Here is a 23,499-nt window from a genome sequence, read left to right on the forward strand (position 1 = left end):
ACATTATCGGGTACATTACGTGTTTCAATATAGTCGTGTACATACACAATCCATGTTAAACAAACCATGCTCATATGATTTTATTAAATTATCACGCAGAAATGAGGGTTGTTGAAATTAAAAGGCGGATCCAGCTATATCAAGCAGTGCATTTACTTTACTGAATGGCACATACATTTCAGTGACCTTTCAGTTGCCTTTCAGTCACATTTCAGATACCTTTCAGTCACCATTCAGCGGACACATTTCTGTCAACTTTCAGTGGCCTTTCCATCAACTTTCAGTGACCTTTCCATCAACTTTCAGTGACCTTTCCGTCGTCTTTCAGTGACCTTTCCGTCGACTTTCAGTGACCATTCCTTCGACTTTCAATGACCTTTCTGTCGTCTTTCAGTAACCTTTCCGCCACCTTTCAGTGATATTTAAGTCTCAATTTAGCAATTTTTTCACTAGCGTATTATTTTATAATCAGATATTTTTCCTAAAGCAATAAGAGCTGCATGTTTCACATCGGGAAAAAATGTTGTAAATTTGAAATTAACTATTTCAATGATACAAAAATAGAACATTTATAGACTTCTGTTGTTCATATTTGCTATGAAAGAACTTTTCATACGCGTTGTTGGAAGCAAAATTCAATGTACAATAATGATTTCTTATATAATACTGTATATTCGGTTGTACAGAAATATTTCTTCTGAAATATTTTTAAGTTTTATTTTGGTTTTATTTATCATAAGGGTTTAAATTACATACAGATTAATCATAATAATACATTTTACCAGCAAAATAAAATTCTCAAAAAATGCAGCTCATATTGCTTTAACAAGGATGCAATATTTTGAATAAAGATTTATTATTCAATCTTAATTGTGTTTTTTTTCTTTATCGAGTTCAAATTCGGGTACCTAAAAATATGTCTAAGTAATTATTATTTTTAATTACAAGAATAAATAATTCGTTTATACATGCCTCTTGTAGAAAAAAATATGTAGGAGGTTTCAGCTTTCTAAATGATATTGCTTCAAAAAAATCATTCTACTAAGTTTCTAGATAGAGAATTTACAACGATCTTTAATCTTTGACACAGGAACAGGTGCCCGTCTCTCATAATTGTCATCATCCCGATAGGAGATGTGCAATTAATTAGTCTGTCCCCAAAATCCGCGCAACTAACATAGAATATACAAAAGATATACAAAATATATACACATCTTTGTTCTGATTGTTGACTTTCCCCCGTTCTTCTTGCTTGATGTCAATTCCTGATTCGCTTCATCATTTCTTACATCAGAATTTGACTCAATGTTATTGCCAACTTCACTACCACTCGTATCTGTACAAATATATAGCTTGGTCCCGCCAATAACAGCTGTTTTCTCAAGTTTTTTGTGGTCACTATGAACTGATATGTTTTGGCGATTTTCAGAAACTGAGGTCGGTTTTACACCTCCTTGGCCGACCCTTATCCGTTAAATTATGCTTGGGTGGGGTATAGGTGTTGGGTTACTGGACTGTCTTTTCCTTGGTTGTTTACAAAATCTAGCCAAGTGTCCAAACTCTCCACATTTGAAGCAAGCATATGCTGCTTTCTGGTCTCTCCTAGGCCTTACATTTCCTGATGCCTAATTTTTCTTCACTAGTTTCTGTCGCCATCTTTTCTCCATATTATTCATCTCTTCCTGTACAGTCTTCAAGTTTCGATTTACATTATCCTGAACTTTACCAATATTTGCTTGAATCCTTTTGTGTTTCGATCGATACTCTCTGCAATCTCATCCATACATTTTGCAAGCTGATCACTGGGACCTATTTTCACTGTGTTCACTGAAGGTTCCTCAGAATCGGAAACCTCCTCTGGCTCTGCTGTTTCCCGTACATTGGGGGTTCGCACACTATTTCCAAACACAGCCTTTTCACTATATTGCTGCCATTAGATTCTCTCTAGTGCCCCGTTACTGTCCAAGGCCTTAATGAAGCGGCCACACTACCAGCATGTTTATCTACACATCCCTGGCACAGCTTGTTTATTACTTCCTTTGTCACATATTCCTCTGGCTATTCATTGAATGCCTTATCTGCCAGACTCAGCGGTCTCTCTGCCCAATCATCAAGATCTTCCCAAGATGCTTGTCGGGCCTTTTGAAATTGTATTCTAACAATTTCTAAACGTTTTCTGAGGTTGAATTTTTTCATCCATGCACTGAACTAGCTCATCATAGGTGATATTTCTTCTCACTCGACCTAAACAAAATCGTGCCGCATTACCAGTCACTGCCGCAAATAAATGTGCGCGTTTTAGGTAAACTATGCATCTCTGCATACATCTCAAATTTCCCTAGAAATGATACCTAATCATCACCTTTGTCTGAGCCATCAAATTTGAGATACTTCAATGGAACCCCATTGGTTACTCTGTAATTTTGGTGAACGGACTCGGAGTGTACTATCTGGAACCCAACTGTTCCAGGTCTGGCAATGCCGTGGGAAAAATAGGCTGACTTGTCTTGCCCTCTATCCCACCTTTGGCATACATCCTCGCAGGTTTTGGTTTCTTTAAAACTCGTGCTGTCTCACTTTCACCCGTTTGTGTCACATTTGATGTGTTGTACCACTCTAGTTCAGATTTACCGATGTAAGGTTCACTCAGCGACAGATATCCCGGTTCAGACGGGAAATTATATGCCGCTGGTGTAGTCGACGGTGGTTGTACATTAAACTTTACCTTTCCTTGTGCCTTCAATGGTGTCTCAAGCCAATCTAGTCCTGGCTTACTCTGGTCTGTCCTCATAGAAACAGGCCTTGTACATTTCAATGTTTCATCTGTAGTTGTAGTGTGTGCCATTCTTCCTATATTTAATTCATTCTTCAATTTGTCCTCAGCAGGTGGAGGAATGAAACTACAGGCTAGCCTCCTAGACTACATTTCTGACTGTCCCTCAGATGTCTTGGGAGTCGTCGATTTTTGAAGATTTTCAATCACCTTTTCCTCTTCATTACTAGTCTCTTCTAATGTACACTTATCCTCAAAGTCCTCATCCAATTTCTCAAAGAACATGTACTCATTTAGTGTGCAATAATCAATGTACTCATGAATTCTGTGCATCTTTATATGAGGCACTGTAGCTAAAATTCTGGAGTAGTCTCACCATGTTTTCTCAATTTCCGTATGCGATTTACTGGTGCCCCCCCCCCCCCCCTGTTTGGATTGTCAAAAGTTCATCAAAGCTACAAAAATTGGTGTTTACCTTTTCCTAATCATCATACCCATTCTCCAGACCAATTCCTGTTTTACTATACTCCAATCTGAAATCTCTTGAAGCGATTCACAAAACAAAACAAGATTACTACTGAACACCTGTTCAATTTAAACACACTTTCCTTACTGTATTTAATATACGCGTTTTACGTGAAAACCCATAAGCACCGCTTCAACGGTGGGGTATTTTATCACGTTTTCCCGCCTTACTTCACAATCGCATCAACCCAAAAATTAAAAACACAAAGAATTTAGACTACACTTGTAAAATCGATGTATTTACTTGAATATCTTTTTCATACAGTCTTGCGAATTTTTTCATGTACATTAGAAAACGCGTCGATCAAAATTCACGAGCACGTGGTGTCGAACTGCGCTACACAGAATGCACCTTGATCGATACATAAATAATTTGTCGGTTATCACACAAACTTTTGCTCGCAGCGCCATTTGTGGTAATATTAATTCTCGCGCAATTTTCGGTATCGTTGTGCCTTAGTAGAGGCTATGCCGTCTTGTCGAAAAGTTACATGGACTGCAAGTTAAAGTATCGTCAGCTCGTCTCTTAATGTCGATACAATTCAGAGTTCCTCAGCCGAGGACAGCCGATTGGTTCGGTACTGCATCGTCTGTAAGTTGAAATATCACAGGAAATGGACCGAACGGAATTTTTGGAAACGGTTTGCTTTTAGAAAACCTGTAGCTCGTTAAAATCTCATAGATAAACTGTATATTTATGGCTACTGTCATAACAAGTGTCTTTAATAAGAAATTGGTGTTTAAATATTTCTAACTGTAAAAATTGCTTCGTAAAATAAGCAAAGATATAACAGGAAGCCGGAAGTGTTGTATACTGTACACATGTATAATTATTCCTTCGTGTCCCAATGTTGAAAGATGACGTCACATAGCACCTGCTTCGAGGTGTTATACGGTACTCTGACAGAACGTAAAATCCGAAGGTAATTAAATTCAATTTTTAGCTCAAAGAACGAATATTTTTTTTAATTATAAACCAAACAAAGTTATGTAGAATTTTTATAAATAATTGTGTATTGTAGTTAAAATTCTCGAGGAGATATGTATAGGCTACGTGTTGATCATGGAAAACCGGGATCATGGGGATAGCCAAGGATCCACTGATCTTTACCGAGTAAGTCCATTAACATTACATACTGTATACATTTATTTGCATCTAGATAAGTTGAGATCTATAGATACAAGATATACGGAGAGATTTTATGAATGAGAAAAAATTCGAATACCCGATCGATATACCGGTACATCCTTATGGGTGTTGCTAAAACGCGGAACGGAAAACGGAAAATTTATGTGAAACAAATAACATACATTCGATAAAAATCAGATATAAAATTAATATTCTTGAAGTAAAAGTCAAATGTAATAAAAATTTATTGTTAACTATAATATATTTATGAATTATACACACCCTCCGCTCAGAACTGGTGTACAAGTGTACAAGTGATGGTCTATAAAATACATATTAAGTAGACTCAGAGTCCTAAGGACTAGTATTCATCTGAGCGTTTCATACAAGTTGTTTTTATTTAGGAATGCTTATTCATTAAAAAAGGTATTTCTTGAAATAGGCAGAAGGAAAAAAGACTACTAGTATGTACATGCATAACTAATTGTCAAAAGCGTGGGAACCTGGGAACCCCCTTTTTGCAAAGTTAACCATACATGTAATATGTAAAATTATAGGCAATGAACATTGGAGCGTACCCCCCCCTTCACACACTCATTTTCAACAGGCACGTCGCAGATTATATCAGGGAAGGTTATAGTGTTTGGAAAATATTTGGCACTGAAAGAAAGCGCGGCCCCTCCCTCTACGAAATAGCACTTTCGTGTTTGGGCAAAGGACGTATTTTTGCTTCGGACGCCAATGTTTGCAAAGACAAAAATAGCTAGCAATGATTGGGAGGGGCAGTTTGGGGTCGGGCCTACAGCCACATAAAAAAAATATATAAAATCTTATGTATATTTTGGACATAAAGGGGGGGGGGGGGGGGGCTTGGCTTTTGCCACTTCTTATTATACACCTTTCAAATGAGAAGACAAACAAATCAAATGTTTTAGGGGGTCATTCATTCACCCCCCCCCCCCCAAAAAAAACCCACCACACACACATATTTGCCCCCCCCCCCCTTTTTATGTCATAACCATTTTACTAAAGAAATGTACATTGACATCCGCACACTTTTTTGTTTAATGTAATTGATGTAGTAAATTTGTGTAAAAAATAGTACTGAAAGATGTTGGAGTTGGAACTTATCCCCCTCACGAATCAAACAATTGTCTTGTTTTTGATTTTGATTCTTTTTTTATTTGCTTGTCAAATGCTTATCAAGTAGGCCCCCTTTCAAATTCGAATCTACGCCACTGCTATGTCAGCGATTTTCGTAATTAAGAGACTGAGCATGACTAATTCAACTTGTATTTAATAGTGGGGTTGAATTTGTATAAGATGTATTATTTGTGATAAAATTTGTGTATTTTACGTGATTTAATCCAAAATAATATATTCCGTTTTCCGTTCTGTTCCACTTTTCGTTCCGTTTTCCGTTCCGCGTTTTAGCAACACCCCATCCTTATTCTGTGCATCGCATTTTACCTGTATTTTATAGTTAACACATGCAATGTTCATGTAGGCCTACCATTAAGTTTTCTTTTAGACATATTAACTCAACCGTGCGGTTAAAGAATGAAGTGGCCAGCGGGTACTACATGTATGTCATTTATGTAGTAGCCAGGTAGTAGTAGTGGTAGCTGCAGAACTGTAGTATATGAATTCTTTTGATTTGGCCGGAGAGATTGAGTCTATCAATTTGGCTCAGTTATAGCTATTACCAAGATCCACTCTGGTTGTAATGAAATAATAATTATCGTTAAATGCATGCACTATATTCTTATTATTGAAATAGGGTTAACAGTCAGAGCACAGGAGTTCGCATACCTATCAATTATACCGAAATTTTCATTAGATAAAAAATACGTGATACGTATAATAATAACACAAGGAGTGCAACGCATTTTAGGTCACCTGGGAACCCCTCGCTTAATATCAAGGCTGTCGCACAAGTAATCTTCACCCGAAAATCTTAGAATACAATCCAATCAATTTGGAAGGGACCATTCTTTATGGCTCTTAATGCATATGATTTCAAACGCATGTTTTACAGCAGCAGCGATGACATTTCTCCACAACTTCGCTCAAATATCCGTTGTCCGCGACGCCATGACGTGACGTCACGGGCGCGTCCATTTAACCAAAAATGAACAAAACTGCCTTAAATGCTAATCTAGATGATTGAAGTCAGATGCGAAAAGAAACCAGAGACAAGTTAGTAGACATTCAAGAAAATTTAGAACGGGGAGGTACAAGTACTAGTACTCGTATCAAAACGCATTATCGTTATCTCTAGTTAATTGTGTATGATTGTTTTTTTTTTGTCCCTTTTGGGTGAATGGACCGTCCGTGACGTCACGTCATGGCGTCGCGGACAATGGTTGCACTCCTTGAGGTATTATAGGTACGCAAACTCCTGTGGTCATAGGAATCTGAAGTTAATTAATGCTGATCATGAAGACAGAGAACTTCCACATAACTAGACCAGCAGCTGCACAGCCAAACATGAGATTGATATGTATGGGCATTGGGCAGTAATTTATTGCACTCATAGAATATAAAATAGAATATATTTAGTATTTCAGATCAGGACCCTTGTGGACATATTACATACATATGATAATTAAACAGAGCATAATTATATGAATAGTTATTAACAAAATATGATGTATATACATATACACACATATAATTCATACACATACGTATATATACATGCACACACACATAAATACTGATTTAGCTATATGTACCAACTAAATTGCAAAAGATACCATGGGACAGTGCATTGGTACATGTACTTTATAAGTCACTATGTTTGCACATTTTTGTAAAATAATTGTTGGGTGTGTGTGTCAGAGAGAGAAATTAAAGAGATAAATCTTTTAACATTGTGAGCTTTTTATTGTTATTATTTCATTCACAATTATTGAGCATAATGCAGCTACATGTATAAACAAATTTTATGTTAGGTGAAGAACTTTGTTCCTTGTGGAAGGAAGTATCGGAACTAAAGAAAGAAATAAAGAATGCTACTAGTACATGTGCAAGGAATTTTCAAGTAGAAAGTTCCAATGTAAAGGTTGGTATATGCTAATATTATGCAACATTTTGTGAACCTGTCATTTTCAAATGATCTTCATGTTCATCTATCTTTTTAGTTCACCTGAGCTGAAAGCTCAAGTGAGCTCTTCTGATCACCCATTGTCTGTCGTCCATCCGTCTATAGCTGCTGTTTGTCTGCCCATAAGCCTCTTGTTTAATTTAGTTTTTTTTTTATTATGAAGGTTCATTTGAGCAAAACCTGAGTATTCAAAAGCGACTAGCTTTCCCATTTTAATTTATTTTAATGAATAAAACCATGGCGCAGCCTTATAAAACATAAACACTGATAAAAAACCATATAATTTTTCAAGTAATTCTCTTTTGGAAAGTATGGATGCATTAGGCCAATTTATTAAATATTATTTGCTTGTCCTATCTCAACTCACGTTAGAAAATTAGCTCGGTAGGTAGATGAGAATTTTGTTGAAAGAAAATTTTTAAAATAAATGCTGAATTTAATTTCCAAGTCTTTTTTCTCGAGTGCATATATATCAGGCTTTTTTTTTTTGAAGACTTAACTTGCCACAAAGCATCCTTGTTCATATATCAAACTACAATTATGGTTGTTTTATTGATAACATATGACAAATCTAAACAAAGGGAACTTCTTGAAGACTAACAAGACTATGAACGATTACTGTAAATGTATTATATATTTAGTTGAACGATATTTTGCGGAAATTGTCTTTTGAATAAGTTATGTATAAGTTATTTTTAGTTTAGCGCATTTCTTCATATTGTTATTTCTATGTGTATGTGCAAGACATTTAGCGTTGTACTTGATTTAGCGGTTGCTGCGTTCCGCCAAAGCCGCTAAAAAGAATACAAAGCCAAATTTAATACGTTTACAGTATGTCTGTCATTAATTATTTACTACAAATGGAAATTATCAACTTACATAAATAATCAATAAGGAGTTTAAAGTACATGTATATTTTTAGGGGACTCCAAGTGGTAAACTTGTACTTACATGTACATGTATTAATAACTAATTTGACTTTTATTCATTGCAGAAACCCTTAACAGCTCTTCTCAAAACCTTCTTCTTTACTTATCTATGGATAAGAGAATATTGATGAGGAATTAAAGGTATTCGTATTTTAAGTGCATAGAAACTGTATGTAATTTTGCGCTTTATAAATAAGTGAAATAATAATAAATACTGGTATAAATTTTTAGCTCACCTGAGCCGAAGGCTCTCGTATCCGAGCCGTAGCACTAACTGTTCATAATTATGGCCCAGGTTAAAGTTTAGGAATTTTTTTGTAAAAGTGGATCAAATCCTAATATCATGGTCAAGAGGTTAAATTTTATATTACCCCAAAACAGTTCTTGGCACAAGAAATACACACGTGGAATATGAAAGTCATAGCCTCACCTACTCATAAGTAATGAGCAAGGTTAAGGGTTTTGCAGAAAAATAGACAAACAGACAGATGGACATATAGGGCAAAAACAATATAAACCCAAGAAGCTTGGATAACGGAGGCAAAATTAGTGTATAATCTTTTCATAACCGCTTGAATAATAACATAGATTCAAACTTATTCCTTTAAAAGTTGAACTTTTTTAATTTCATCATAGCAAAAATAAATGAGACATAAAATTCATGACCAGTCTTAATAATATTTTAAGATTTTCTGTTCTTTGCTCTACAGAGAGCTTTCGTTGATGGTCACAAGGTGTTTAGAAAAAAATCAGCTACCACAGCCATAGATTTCTGGCTTGCGTTTAGAAGGAACATAGATGCAATGATAGGTAAATTTTGCTTTTAAATTCCCTTACAACAGATACAAAATGCATCATCAGATCTTGGTCAATGAGACAGAGACAATTATCTCAATGTTTATTTGAAACTGACACAAGATTGTCTTTAAGTTTTCATTTTTTGTCAATAATTTTATAGTGAAGAAACATTATTTACTTTAAATTATGATTTATGATGTTTGATTTTGAATTAATTATAATTTATGATATATGTATAAGTTTTAATTTTTTAAAGATCATTTACAAGGTAGGCAATATAACTTCAACCTTTTACCAAATTGTACTTATGGATGATATGAGATTGCTATATCTACATTTGTTCATGTTTTTTGTTATCCTGATAAATATGGAAATATTGACTGTGGAAATGCAGATGTAAAATTCATGACTCTATTTCATTTACCGGTACCCAGTAGTCATTACCATTATTTTCTCTTGGAGATGAAACAATCTACAGACAGATGGGTGGCCCTTGAGCAGCGAATGGTCAAAAAATTGAAGCATTCAATAAAGAAGATTAAGAAACAGAATGTGTCCAGTTGTTTGTTCATCAAAAGAATTACTTGATTAATCATAATGGCGCTTTCTCAAAATCTGCATGTGTTCAAATTAAGCAGTTTCAAATTAAGATTTAGATAAAGCTCATTAAGTCATTTGCTGGATCAGATTTTGAGATTGTACTTATTACATTTTTTAGGTCACCTGAGTTGCTATCTGTTTTCGTCCGTCGTCGTGCGTCGTCCGTCGTGCGTTAACATTTGAACATTTTCAGCTTCTTCTCTGCAACCACTGAACCAATTTCAACCAAATTTGGCACAAAGCATCTATGGGTAAAGGGGAACAAAAATTGTGAATTTCATGATCCTTGCCCCCCTGGGGGGTGGGGCCAAAACCACTAAAATTAATGCAATCTTTAAAAATCTTCTTCTTTACTCCTGGACATCAAGCAGTCAAACTGTTTGCATGATTGTAATCAGCAATGAGTCCTCTACCAAAATTTTGAAATTCATGGCCCTGGGGTCAGGGGTTCTAGTGCTAGGGCGGGGCTAAATAAGTAGGTAGCGAAAATGCATTATTTCTTTGAAAATCTTCTTCTCTGCTCCTGGGTATTAAATAAACCAACTAAGTACATAGTTATGATGAGCAAGAGTGCCTCTACCAAAATTGTGAATTTTATGGTCCCAGGGTCAGGGATTCTGGTGTTAGGGTGGGGCTCTATTGATTATATATAGTGAAAATGCATTATTTCTTTGAAAATCTTCTTCTCTGCTCCTGGGTATTAAATAAACCAACTAAGTACATAATTATGATGAGCAAGAGTGCTTCTACCAAAATTGTGAATTTTATGGCCCCAGGGGTTAGGGGTTCTGGTGTTAGGGTGGGGCTCTATTGATTATATATAGTGAAAATACATAATTTCTTTGAAAATCTTCTTCTCTGCTCCTGGGTATTAAATAAACTAACAAAGTACATAGTTATGTTGAGCAAGAGTGCTTCTACCAAAATTGTAAATTTTATGGCCCCAGGGTCAGGGGTTCTTGTTTGGGGGGGGGGGCTCTAATGATTGTATAGTGAAATGCATGAATTCTTTGAACATCTTATCCTTTGCTCCTGGTTAATATACTAATGATCTAATTACATATTTAAGGCCAGGATTTATTTTATTTTCAGTTTTACAAACCCTCCGCTCAAGGTTTTGAATTTTCAGAAAAAAATAAAACAATTTTTTTTCTTTCCGATGTCAAATTTGAGTCGGTATCGAGATTTCAAATTATCAAATTACGAACTCGCTCTTCCGGTTTTAAGATGAAACGGCGGGTAAATAAAGCTAGATGGTCTGAGAAGATAGCTTGGTTTAGTGTAAAATTCTTCGATATGAGTGCCATTCAAAACGTTTTACCCGTTCAAAGGACAAATAAAATGCTGACGACTTTGTTGCACAATGACATGCTGGTGAGATAATTATGTATTCATTTCAAAAGTATCTGTCTGTAAATTATTTTCCTCCCCCAGGTTTTAAACTGCCCGTGGTAGCTATTGCATATTGCCAGCGACATTGTTTAGGACTCTGTTATAGCTTACAGTCTAAGCATCATTCTTCAGAAAAGGGTTGCTTATGCATCAGATGTAATGAATAAAACTATGGGAGAAGTTAAGTCCATTTGAGGAAGAAATAAAACAATAACCTGAAGAAAAAAAAAATCAACTATTAAAAGGCAAGAATATACAAATATATACAGGCATGTAGTATCATTTGTATCAGCCAGAAAAATTATTTTACACTTAATTGAAAAAATGTTCACTCTACTCCCCAATTCTCCCTGTCTGTTTTATGATAGGAATTATAATTTTAGGCATCAAGTAAATTTTAGAACATTGTCTACACATTTATCTAACACATATTTAAAAAAACTTTTATTCTCATGTTCATAATGTAACAGACTTGTGACTTGTGAAGGCTGTTGGTTCGAGTTGAACAAGACGGGTTTCTTTATTACGATGGATCAATAGAAAATCATCATCAAAACCCTATAATGAAATAACAAATTATAAATTCTAAGCATAAAAACTATAAAGCTATTAATCAATATACATGTACAAATCAATATATCATATAGCTTTATCCGAATCAAGGGAGATAATCCAATTACATGAAAATTACATAATAAAATCTCCCATTGCTGTAATCAATGAATATTAACAGTAAAATCTTTACAATAATTATCTATCCAATGTATATGTACATCATTAATTATTGTTTGGCATAAAAACAATAAACATGCATACCATTCAATGGGAATGGGTCATACACTATAAAAGCATATAAGCTGCACACAGCAATAAATGGAGAACAATATCTACAAATCAACAATAAACAACTTTGTAGATATCTATACTAATCATAAAATAAAGTTTACTTTAAAAATAAGAAAAAGTGAGACAGCAATGTATTTACTATTAACACATGACTCTATATCTTAGGTCTCACTCTCACTAAACATTTACTCCAGAAAAAGTGATTTAAGGAATTAAGTGCAAAAATTACACAGATTTCACACTTAATAAAATTAGAATCTTATTACTTATTAGTATGAAAGAATTACTTACCATGAAGAGGAAATGTTGGTCTATGTCAAATGTCAGATATGTAAAACAATATACTCAGAGACAAAACTGCACTTCCATCACATATGGCAACCAAGCAAGAATTAACCAAAAACACAAAGAAAACTTGGAGGGAAACACAAAAACCAATAGAAAAACATAAGACAACACTAAACCAGAAGTCTCTGTCGAGACTGAAGCTCTACTGGTTTGAACTTATAGCAAAGGAAGAGAAAGTACTTAAGCAGCTGGGATTTGAAACTTTATAAACAGCATTAAATAGAATAATGATCGTTGATAAAGTCTCTTTATGTTCTTAGTGTAGTCTACTTGTGTGCCAAGTTATACTGAAATCAGACCAAAACTGTAGGAGGAGTAGCATTTTGAAACAATTTTACAGACATTTCTATTTTTAGTAACCACGGCAACACCGTTCATCAAAATTAAAATTCGATACACAGAATTATGTATCTTAGTGTATTCTACTTGTGTGCCAAGTTATATTGAAATCAGACCAAAACTATAGGAGGAGTAGCATTTTGAAACAATTTTACAGATATTTCTATTTTTAGTAACCACGACAACATCATTCATCATATCAAAAACCGATATACAGAATTATGTATCTTGGTGTATTCTACTTGTTTGCCAAGTTATACTGAAATCAGACCAAAACTGTAGGAGGAGTAGCATTTTGAAAGAATTTCACAGAAATTTCTATTTTTAGTAACCACGGCAACACCGTTCATCGAAATCAAAAACCGATACACGGAATTATGTATCTTAGTGTAGTCTACTTGTGTGCCAAGTTATACTGAAATCAAACCAAAATTGTAGGAGGAGTAGCATTTTGAAAGAATTTCACAGAAATTTCTATTTTTAGTAACAACGGCAACACCATTCATTGAAATCAAAAACCGATGAATAGAATTATGTATCTTAGTGTAGTCTACTTGTGTGCCAAGTTATATTGAAATCAGACCAAAACTGTAAGAGGAGTAGCATTTTGAAAGAATTTCACAGAAATTTCTATTTTTAGTAACCACGGCAACACCGTTCATCGAAATCAAAAACCGATGCACAAAGTTATGTATCTTAGTGTAGTCTACTTGTGTGCCAAGTTATACTGAAATCAGACCAAAACTGTAAGAGGAGTAGCATTTTGAAACAATTTTACAGAAATTTCTATTTTTAGTAACCACGGCAACACCATTCATCGAAATGAAAAACCGATACACAGAATTATGTATCTTAGTGTAATCTACTTGTGTGCCAAGTTATATTGAAATCAGACCAAAACTGTAGGAGGAGTAGCATTTTGAAAGAATTTCACAGAAATTTCTATTTTTAGTAACCACGGCAACATCGTTCATCGAAATCAAAAACCGATACACAGAATTATGTATCTTAGTGTAGTCTACTTGTGTGCCAAGTTATACTGAAATCAGACCAAAATTGTAGGAGGAGTAGCATTTTGAAAGAATTTCACAGAAATTTCTATTTTTAGTAACCACGGCAACACCGTTCATCGAAATCAAAAACCGATACACAGAATTATGTATCTTAGTGTAGTCTACTTGTGTGCCAAGTTATACTGAAATCAGACCAAAACTGTAGGAGGAGTAGCATTTTGAAAGAATTTCACAGAAATTTCTATTTTTAGTAACCACGGCAACACCGTTCATCGAAATCAAAAACCGATACACAGAATTATGTATCTTAGTGTAGTCTACTTGTGTGCCAAGTTATATTGAAATTAGACCAAAACTGTAGGAGGAGTAGCATTTTGAAAAATTGTTTACAGACAGACGGACAGACGGACGGACGCCGGACGCATTACTATCGCATAAGCTCTTCTGGTCTCTGACCAGTAGAGCTAAAAACCAATGAAACTAAAAGATACAAAATGACCATGGCCAGAATATAATTAGCACCCTGAGGCTAACTCTGGACCTCTCTGGAAAAGAAAAATTTAAAAATCAATACACTTAACTACAGTTTAAATGAATAATTATATAATTCAGCTGTAGAAGTGTGCTGCAAGTAAAAACAGAGATAATTAAAGAGAGAGAGAGCACAGAGAGAGAGCACATGTGCATAATATATAAAAACATGAGTATGTCACAATAACTCAACCTGAACATAAAAAAAAAATGCTGGCCTTATAATGAAGAAAGGGGCCTCTTTCAAAATAGATAATTTCAGGGCCGCTGGGTCAGGGGTACCAGGGGGGTACTTTGACTAAAAATAAATTAATGCTTTGAAATCTGTCCTTTGATAAGCAATGGTGCCTCCTTCAAAATTTGTGAATTTTATGGCTTTTGGATTAATACATGAACCAAATACAATCGCTGGAAAGTTGTTACATGATACTCAGGTGACCTATAAGGCCCGTGGGCCTCTTGTTTAATATCAGTAAAGTGAAACCTTGGTGATTAGTTGTACAAATTCATATTCAGATCTAAGTAGAAGAATTTCCTAATACTTTTCATCAAATGGATTAAAAGAATTGAAAGTCCTATAAATTAACTAGGAAAAATATATACTGAGTACAACACATGGATTTGATATGAATATATTATGATAATCACATGAAATTCATATGAAAATCTGTAAAGAAAGTAGCAAAAATATATGAATTTCTTGCGAATTTTTATTCGCATGATATTCGTACGAATTTCATGTCAGAATCCATGATATTTTCATGCGAATGAATATCATGCATGGTCCTTTTCGTCTCCTTTTCATGCGAAGAATTCGCACGATATTCATGCGAATTTCAGGCGAGCCACTTTTGCCTAAGTACTGATCTGAAAGTCAACAAAATTCTTGCTTTATAATTAATGCTTGGTTTAAAGAAGTTACCAAAGTTAATATTACTTAAATAATGTAAGCTTTATAAAACATATATGCCATTTTCAATAACAAATGCATGTACGAATATCATTAGACATTAAGTCTTTAAAGATTTTATTCATAATTTAAAATATTGCATTAAAAAAATAAATCATTACAAATACCAAATTAAATTTTTGGTAAAAAAAAAAAAAACTTACCGACTGTGGTGAAAAGCTGGCTTCGATGAAAAAGAAATATGCAACATTATTTTAATAATTTGTATTTAAATAATCGATTTACTAGGTATAAGTGAAAAGTTAAAGGATTACTTGTCCATTAGTATAATGTCATTTCATTGGGATTTTTGATCTAATTTAATCGGATTGCTAGAACTCCCTGGTATTGAATCCTCTCGAATTATCAGGTGACACTTTGTATATTATAGGTACAGTACCAACCTGACATAAAGTAGTCTTAGAGAAGTCTCGGGGGCTGCTTTCGGAGACTGCCATAGCAGACCCAATGTTAGAGGCTTTTAATTAAATTGGCGGAGCTTACTAGGAAATGAGATTATCAATAGCCATTATGTAAAAATAAAATTAACAGCATTAAAATTGAACATTTAGATCTACATTTAAATCAATAAATAATCAGAGAGTAAAACAGGTCAATTTAACAATTATTCATGTACATTTATGGTAGGACAAATAGATAGGCTTAATTTTTCCTCTAATTAATTTTCTCAGAAATTTTGTCCTAGGATTTAAGATATCTCTTTATATATAATATGTAAGAAATTCAAGCATACATTTTCTTCCCACATAGTTTGCAAAATGGCATGTCAGACCCCCGTAAGAAGATTGTGAAATCAGACATTCGACTTGAGAAAGAGCTTTATTTCAACATTTTTGATTGATCTATTGCAATTTTATATTATACTTATAATGATAACCCATTCGTTACTTAAAACTCAGTAAGTTATATTAATAATAGAAAATTTGGGTAAAATATTATATAAAAATTGAACATACATTGCGTCGGAATTGAAATTTACATATAACTATCCTACACAGATTTTTTAAAATAGAAAACATATAATTAATTTTTACAAAAATTCAAAAGGATGATTCAAATGGGTCCGAGAATAATATATGTAAAAATGAAGAAAATTGAACCAGTGGGAATGATGCTTCAAAAATCTTAATCAAATGTGAAATTTTGTCATTTTAATTCAAGTTTTGTGAAAAAAAAGAGTTTTAAGTATTGAAATAATGTGATTTATTCCTGAATTTGAATGTGTAAAATCGAGCAGATCCGATGCAGACACTGTGTTCTGGATTAGCTTAAATTTCCAAGTTCTTTTTGCTATTACATGTACAATAACTCGTATTAAAGTATTTGTTTTGTTTCCATATTGTGAACAAGGTTTGCCTGTAACTCTCCATTCTATTTGTTGTAGGTGTCCATTCTTTTCAACAAAAAAAAAAACTGTCCGTTCTTAACAAGAATGGAAGTTTTTCAAAAGATTGGAAACTTACAGATGACTTAATGTATTGTTAGCTCAACACAAAGCTATAGAATGGACAAAAACTAAAGGTTTACGTCACAATCATGTTTTAATTTATGAAAAAATGCCATCATTGGTTAATAGAATTACGATTGATTATTCTAAACTTTTCACTCTACCAACATTTAAGCAGGATATAATATCAATGCATATTTTATTATTATTATCATCATCAGTTTTGAAATTAGAAATTCAAACAGAATACCTGATAGCTGTCTCTCCCTGGAGAGCATTTAAAACATATACTAAGGCCCCATACAAATTATATGCAAAACTTGCCAAAAGACAAAAAATTGCCTAGCTATAAGAATCAATATTTAAACGTGTAAAATATTTATTACAATGCGAAGTAATTGTTAAGAGAAACATTAGGGTAAAAAAGCATGAAATACTGCACATCCATCCTCAGCGTCCCTTCATATAAATATTTCATAAAATTTACCATAAAGTTTAGCTAAAATAATTCGCAGTACAGTTAAGGTGCGCAATGGAAATATCGACTAAATTTTGTATTTAAAAATGTATTCGTAATCGGGATGGCGATTATTTTCAGTACATTATTTATATTGGATAATTGTTATTATGAACAATAACTACATATCGAGGACGATTTTATTTTATATTTAGACTAGTCACGTGATGTGGCATTCACGCGATTTTAGCACATTGACTTGCAGTATTGATGTTACATATAAATATCACTAGTGCAAGGGCATAACCAAGTTAAATTTCCAAGTTTAGTATATAAATATTTTCGACACGCATTCTAGTTTCTAAAAAGTGCTGCGATCTTGTCTAAATTCTGCAATTTCATTGTTAAAATTATATTTGTATGATCGAATACTGTATTTTTTGCTGGTCTGCGGCATAAAATATTGATATAATTTAATAGTTTTTAAGATTTCATCAGGATCGCAGCACTTTTCAGATACCTTAATAGTTCTAGAGTTGAATTGTAAAAGCTTACTTTGATCCATAGAGTTTATGCCCTTGCACTACATCCATTTTTTAAGACCCCCAACATTACCCTCCGATGTACTTGCATACAAATACGGCAGTGTCAATTAAATACGTAATGCACAGAAAATATATTAATAAAATAGTGAAGAAGACATTAAATTCAAGTTGTTAGCCTATAGAATATTTGTAAATAATATTTTATTTAATTAGAAAGTACACATTTTGTTGAGAAAATATTACTTTATCTGTCTATCACTGCATATAAACTTCGTCACAATGTAAGAAATTACGTCATATTGACAAGTGTATTGCGATCAGTGACTTGATTATAACTTGTTATATTGGATTTAACTTACGACAAAACAGCACACGCTGTAGTGAGTTTTTATGTAGTTGGATAACTTATTACTGGTTAAATTAGCAAATTAACTCATTTTGTGGTATTTTAAAGAAATGTTTTATGACGTATAATGTGTATGATGTCATAGTCAAGTTTTCCCGTACAAATTAGGCTCCGCCTCCTTTTTGTAACCTTAACTGTGCTGCGTTTTAATCGCATGACTGATAGAATGGAAATGTCCATTTATTATTTTGAAACGCTCACAGTCAATTAAAAATCTATATCGATGACCATATTTTTTTTTTTTTCATTCATTTTAACTTACCAAGAGTCACTTTACCTCATATCAGAATTTGAGTAAAATTTCTATTGTAGAAATGAATGATATTCGTCGTCGTTTATGCGTTTAAATTTACATTCTGAACTACAATTGTATAATTAGTCATTTGAGCGACCATCGATTGTTCGAAACTTTTTCTCTACCAACAATTAAGCAGTACATTATATCAATCCATACTTCACCATCATCATGATTTTTGAAATAAGAATTTCAAACAGAATAACCGACTGTCTTCTTTCCCTGGAGGCCATGTGAAACAAATACGTTCTTATTAAATGCCTCATACAAATTATATTTGAAATCCGAAAAATTATCTAGTAATTAGAATCAACATAAAACGTGTAAAATATTCATGATAATGCGAAGAAAAAGTTTAGAGCAACATAAGCGTCAAATATTAATAAAGAAGGAAATACTGCGCATCCATCCTCGGCGTTCCCTGCTATCAATTTTTGATAAAACTAATAAATCAAACAAACAAGTAATAATCGATAAAAGCTAGAATATTTTGAACTCGCATGACTGATATAATGGGAATGTCCATTTATTGTCTTCTTCTTTAAATGTTAAAGTTGTACCCCTTAACAAACTTTATTTTTTTGCACCATGTTACATGCAAGAAATGCAACACTTATAAGATTTTGTAAAATAATCAATGGTCGATGATATATTTGTATCAGAGCTCGTCTTTTAAAATTTATTTCCAATTTATTTCCTGATGAGGATCAATATTCTTTGATATCATATAATATAAAGTGGTTGGATCCTGCTTTAAAAAGTTATACCGTAAATCTGGAAATTTTTACGTCGATTTATTTTTGCGAATTTGGGTCAAAAAGCTGATGATTAATTTTTACGCTTCAAATTTTTGCGAATTGTCACTGGTGCTAAAAATAAAAAACACTGAAGATTTTCATATCAGGTTATGTTTCAAATAATATGCCCAGTTAGAATATCACCAATATACTCACAACGTGGCAAGATATTGCAAAATCGCTCCGAAACAATTTTGATAAAAATACAAAAGGATTTGCACTGAAAATAATTTCTAAGTCAATTATAACAAACATTTTAGAGGTTGTGTATGCCTTTTAACCTAAAGTATAATCCAAATGAAGAAAAAATATAACTAATTTTCTCAACGTTTGGTTTTTCTCACCTAAAATTTACACGCCGCGTTTACATTTGGAACTTTCTAGTAAATGCACTGAGTTTGAGTTATCGCCCGTGTTGATACACGGTTAGATAAAATGACAGTTCTCTCTTTATTGGCAAATTAATTGATTAAAATAATTAAAAAGGGGCATACCGCCTCAGTGCTTGTCAAATCATCGGATGATATTGCATATAATGAGGGCAATTTACGCACAGGTAATTAATTTGTAGTTATAGCAAACTAGTGTAAACAGGTTTCTTTTAAAAATGACCACTGCTTACCGACACCTATTCACTGAGTTAAAAAAAAGACACGAGTTCTCAGAAAAAAATTCTTCGCATGTTGATTTATTTTTAAGAAAAATATTTTTGCGAATTCAATGCACGCGCAAATTTGCTAAAAATTTATCTACAGTAAAAATTTCCAGATTTACGGTAATGTCTTGTTCACGTAATTTTTTTATTTGGAAATCTACACACATGCCTTAATTAAAAACGATTTCTTTTTTAGCTCGCCTGAGCCGAAGGCACAAGTGAGCTTTGCTAATCACATTTTGTCTGTAGTCCGTCTGTCCGTCCGTCTGTCTGTCTGTCTGTAAACTTTTCATTTTCGACTTCTTCTCAAGAACCGCTGGGCCAATTTTAACCAAACTTGCCACAAAGCATCCTTGGGTAAAGGGGATTCAAGATTGTTCAAATGAAGGGCCACGCCCTCATTCACGGGGAGATAATTGGGAATTAATAAAAATTTGGTGGCATGTTTTAAAAATCTTCTTCTCAACAACCACTGTGCCAGGAAAGATAAAACTTATATGGAAGCATTTTCAGGTAGTGTAGATTCAAGTTTGTTCAAATCATGACCACCGGGGTAGGGCGGGCCACAATGGCCGACCAAAGATTTACATAGAAATATATAGGAAAATTCTTTAAAAATCTTTTTCGTAAGAACCACTGTGCCAGGAAAGATAAAACTTATATGGAAGTATCCTCAGGTAGTGTAGATTCAACTTTGTTCAAATCAAGACCCCTGGGGGTGGGACGGGCCAAAATGGCCGACCAAAGTTTTACATAGATATATATAGGAAAATTCTTTAAAACTCTTCTTCTCAAGAACCACTGTGCCAGGAAAGATGAAACTTATATGGAAGCATCCTCAGGTAGTATAGATTCAAGTTTGTTCAAATCATGACCCCCGGGGTAGGGCGGGCCACAATGGCCGACCAAAGTTTTACATAGAAATATATATATGAAAATTCTTTAAAAATCTTCTTCTCAAGAACCACTGTGCCAGGAAAGATGAAACTTATATGCAAGCATCCTCAGGTAGTGTAGATTCAAGTTTGTTCAAATCATGACCCCCGGGGGTAGGGCGGGGCCACAATGGCCGACCAAAGTTTTACATTGAAATATATAGGAAAATTCTTTAAAAATCTTCTCAAGAACCACTGTGCAAGAAAAGATGAAACTTATATGGAAGTATCCTCAGGTAGTGTAGATTCAAGTTTATTCAAATCATGACCCCCGGGGGTAGGACGGGGCCACAATGGCCGACCAAAGTTTTTCATAGAAATATGTAGGAAAATGTTTTGAAAATCTGCTTCTCAAGAACCACTGTGCCAGGAAAGATGAAACTTATATGGAAGCATTTTCAGGTAGTGTAGATTCAAGTTTGTTCAAATCATGACCACCGGGGTTAGGGCGGGCCATAATGGCCGACCAAAATTTTACATAGAAATATATATGAAAATTCTTTAAAAATCTTCTTCTCAAGAACCACTGTGCCAGGAAAGATAAAACTTATATGGAAGTATCCTCAGGTAGTGTAGATTCAAGTTTGTTCAAATCATGATCCCCTGGGGTAGGGCGGGCCACAATGGCCGACCAAAGTTTTTCATAGAAATTTATAGGAAAATTCTTTAAAAATCTTCTTCTCAAGAATAGGTCATAATTGATCATATTTATATGGAAGTATCCTCAGGTAGTGTAGATTTAAGTTTGTTCAAATCATGACCCCCGGTAGTAGGGAGGGGCCACAATGGCCAATCAAAGTTTTACATAGAAATATATATGAAAATTCTTTACAAATCTTCTTCTCAAGAACCACCGTGCCAGGAAAGATGAAACTTATATGGAAGTATCCTCAGGTAGTGTAGATTCAAGTTTTTTCAAATCATAACCCCTGGGGGTAGGGCGGGCCAAAATGGCCAACCAAAGTTTTACATAGAAATTTATAGGAAAATTCTTTAAAAATCTTCTTCTCAAGAATAGGTCATAATTGATCATATTTATATGGAAGTATCCTCAGGTAGTGTAGATTCAAGTTTGTTCAAATCATGACCCCCGGGGGTAGGGAGGGGCCACAATGGCCAATCAAAGTTTTACATAGAAATATATAGGATAATTCTTTAAAAATCTTCTTCTCAAGAATAGTAAAGCCATAATTGATCATATTTATATGGAAGCATCCTCAGGTTGTGTAGATTTATGTTTGTTCAAATCATGACCCCCGGGGGTAGGGTGGGGCCACAGTGGACGACTAAAGTTTTACATAGAAATATATAGAATTCTTCAAAAAATCTTCTCCAAAATAGAAAAGCTATAATTGATCATATTTATATGGAAGCATTCTCAGGTAGTGTAGATTCAAGTTTGTTCAAATTATGACCCCCGGGGGTAGGGCGGGGCCAAAATGGCCAACCAAAGTTTTTCATAGAAATATGTAGGAAAATTCTTTACAAATCTTCTTCTCAAGAATGGCAAAGCCATGATTGGTCATGGGATTACTTTAAGATTTAAACTTTTTAAAAATAAACCAATTTCTACCATTTCCTAGCCACAGTGCTCAGGTGAGCGATGTGGCCCATGGGCCTCTTGTTTTCGTTATCTATTGCTGTCTGTTTCGTCCGTCGTCTTGCGTTAACATTTGTAAACACATTTCTAGCTACTTCTCCTGAGCAATGGAACTAATTACTAGCAATTTTTGTATCTACATGTATGGGTGAAGAGGTGTAAAATTAGGGAAATCTAATCCCCCCTCCGGGTTGGCTTCTATGAATCCCTTACAGTGTTATTCTATACTCAGATGTGCGTTAAGGCTCTTAGGCCTTTCATTTTTTTTTTGTTTGACAATTGGTACTTTCATATCGGCAAAGTATCTTTTTTTTCGTTAAAATCAAACGCGAAATACAACAGTTTTATACTAGATAACAAATTTATCCCTAATGGTTCCATTTTTACAACCTCAACAGATTCATCTATAGGCGAAGGTAAGAAAGTTTACTTGTTATATACCAGGGCACCGAATGCGATTATTAAATCCCCCGAAAATAAGATCTTCCAAAGCTAAAAAACCCCACTAGTAATCGCAATTCCTTATATTTCGATACATAACATATCAGGAGGACTATTGTTTGGTAGGGTGTCTTTTCTTATATTTCATTTTTAAACCTTTAACATATTTAATAACAAACATCTATATTTTATTCAAATTTGTCTCCTAATTAGTGTTTTTGTTTGTTTATTCTCTGATGCTCGAAATAAACAATCATAATCCTTTGTTTATCCAAAAAACAACGTTATGTAAGCTTTAAAGGTGAATATAAAATTAAAAAAAAAATTGAAAAGGGCAAGTGGCATTAAAAACGACAATATGATGAATTCACTTGTCATGCTTCAAATCCTTATTTCCTTCTAGAATAAGATAAAAGTTGTTTATTTAAATTATTATACATGTTTCATAGTGACATTTTACGCAGTCTAAATTGAAAAAAAGAGAACGATGTAAATATTTTTATGCATTCCTCGTCAGGAGAACATCAATATATATTTATTTGTTATTTATGAACATGTTATACTGGTAAAATTGATTAAATGCTAGGCATATACAAAATGGGAAAATCCTAGCTCACAC

This window comes from Saccostrea cucullata, unplaced genomic scaffold (assembly GCF_032062105.1).
Source record: "Saccostrea cucullata isolate Sc308-1 unplaced genomic scaffold, CSIRO_AGI_Scuc_v1 ctg2872, whole genome shotgun sequence".
NCBI lineage: Eukaryota > Metazoa > Mollusca > Bivalvia > Ostreida > Ostreidae > Saccostrea > Saccostrea cuccullata.